This window comes from Watersipora subatra, chromosome 11 (assembly GCF_963576615.1).
Source record: "Watersipora subatra chromosome 11, tzWatSuba1.1, whole genome shotgun sequence".
NCBI classification, from domain to species: domain Eukaryota; kingdom Metazoa; phylum Bryozoa; class Gymnolaemata; order Cheilostomatida; family Watersiporidae; genus Watersipora; species Watersipora subatra.
This window is the reverse complement of record NC_088718.1, coordinates 1-2,500: the sequence shown is the minus strand read 5'-3', so window position 1 is coordinate 2,500 and position 2,500 is coordinate 1.

Here is a 2,500-nt window from a genome sequence, read left to right as displayed (position 1 = left end):
CAGGCAGGCAGGCAGGCAGGCAGGCAGGCAGGCAGGCAAAGTCAAAGTCAGACGATGGCAGGCAGGCAGGCAGGCAGGCAGGCAGGCAGGCAGGCAGGCAAAGTCAAAGTCAGACGATGGCAGGCAGGCAGGCAGGCAGGCAGGCAGGCAGGCAGGCAGGCAGGCAGGCAAAGTCAAAGTCAGACGATGGCAGGCAGGCAGGCAGGCAGGCAGGCAGGCAGGCAGGCAGGCAAAGTCAAAGTCAGACGATGGCAGGCAGGCAGGCAGGCAGGCAGGCAGGCAGGCAAAGTCAAAGTCAGACGATGGCAGGCAGGCAGGCAGGCAGGCAGGCAGGCAGGCAGGCAGGCAGGCAGGCAGGCAGGCAGGCAGGCAAAGTCAAAGTCAGACGATGGCAGGCAGGCAGGCAGGCAGGCAGGCAGGCAGGCAGGCAGGCAGGCAGGCAGGCAGGCAGGCAGGCAGGCAGGCAGGCAAAGTCAAAGTCAGACGATGGCAGGCAGGCAGGCAGGCAGGCAGGCAGGCAGGCAGGCAAAGTCAAAGTCAGACGATGGCAGGCAGGCAGGCAGGCAGGCAGGCAGGCAGGCAGGCAAAGTCAAAGTCAGACGATGGCAGGCAGGCAGGCAGGCAGGCAGGCTGCTCGTCTTGTCGGTCTTCTCAGGAGGCGGACTACCGCGCACTACTAGTAGAGGCCGTCTCGCTCGGCTAGCCGAAGGCTGCTCGTCTTGTCGGCCTTCTCAGGAGGCGGACTACCGCGCACTACTAGTAGAGGCCGTCTCGCTCGGCTAGCCGAAGGCTGCTCGTCTTGTCGGCCTTCTCAGGAGGCGGACTACCGCGCACTACTAGTAGAGGCCGTCTCGCTCGGCTAGCCGAAGGCTGCTCGTCTTGTCGGCCTTCTCAGGAGGCGGACTACCGCGCACTACTAGTAGAGGCCGTCTCGCTCGGCTAGCCGAAGGCTGCTCGTCTTGTCGGCCTTCTCAGGAGGCGGACTACCGCGCACTACTAGTAGAGGCCGTCTCGCTCGGCTAGCCGAAGGCTGCTCGTCTTGTCGGCCTTCTCAGGAGGCGGACTACCGCGCACTACTAGTAGAGGCCGTCTCGCTCGGCTAGCCGAAGGCTGCTCGTCTTGTCGGCCTTCTCAGGAGGCGGACTACCGCGCACTACTAGTAGAGGCCGTCTCGCTCGGCTAGCCGAAGGCTGCTCGTCTTGTCGGCCTTCTCAGGAGGCGGACTACCGCGCACTACTAGTAGAGGCCGTCTCGCTCGGCTAGCCGAAGGCTGCTCGTCTTGTCGGCCTTCTCAGGAGGCGGACTACCGCGCACTACTAGTAGAGGCCGTCTCGCTCGGCTAGCCGAAGGCTGCTCGTCTTGTCGGCCTTCTCAGGAGGCGGACTACCGCGCACTACTAGTAGAGGCCGTCTCGCTCGGCTAGCCGAAGGCTGCTCGTCTTGTCGGCCTTCTCAGGAGGCGGACTACCGCGCACTACTAGTAGAGGCCGTCTCGCTCGGCTAGCCGAAGGCTGCTCGTCTTGTCGGCCTTCTCAGGAGGCGGACTACCGCGCACTACTAGTAGAGGCCGTCTCGCTCGGCTAGCCGAAGGCTGCTCGTCTTGTCGGTCTTCTCAGGAGGCGAGCTCCCGCGTACTACTAGTAGTCGCCGTCTCGCTCGGCTAGCCGAAGGCTGCTCGTCTTGTCGGTCTTCTCAGGAGGCGAGCTCCCGCGTACTACTAGTAGTCGCCGTCTCGCTCGGCTAGCCGAAGGCTGCTCGTCTTGTCGGTCTTCTCAGGAGGCGAACTACCGCGCGCTACTAGTACCCGCGCGCTCCCGCCTTCGCGGGTCGTTCGATTCCATATCCGAGGGCGCGTACGCGAGTACGCGAGTGGGTACCGCCCTCCGGAACTCGAGCGATAAGGGAGCGCCCCCAACCGTCCGAGATCTTCTCGGACATTTCCTTGGCTGACTAGCGACTGGCCGCTCGACGCGTCGGAGTAGCACCTAGTGCGCCGCGCGCCGAAGCCGTCCGCGAGTGCTCGCGAGGCGAGCGAAGGGTCGGGACAGTCGAAACCGTCGCTCGAGCGGTACGACTGACGAGTCGCGAGGGGCGTCCTCTCCTTCGAGAGACGCTCGCTCGGCGTTGAGGTGATCGCGCGAAAGGTGGTGAACATTAGCGACGATCGAGTCGAGCCCGGCGATCGAGGCGCGCGGCCGGGTACCATCGACGACGATCGTCGCGCGACACGCCGACGGCCGTTTTCACGAACGGCGAGACGCGTCGCGACGCGGAGGCCTCGTCGCTAGAGGCGGCGAGCGCCGACAGTCGTCGCGCGCGTCTTACGCACGGGCAGTCGTAAGACGCGAGAGTCGCGCGCGGCTTCGCGAGGAGAGACGAAGCGCGGACGCGTCTGACGCGGACGTGTGCTTCGTACGCTCGCGAGGCGGCGGCGCGCGGCGAGCCTCGAGACACGAACCTAGATTGCCGCGTCCGTCGACCGAGGCGACGGACGCTAGAGG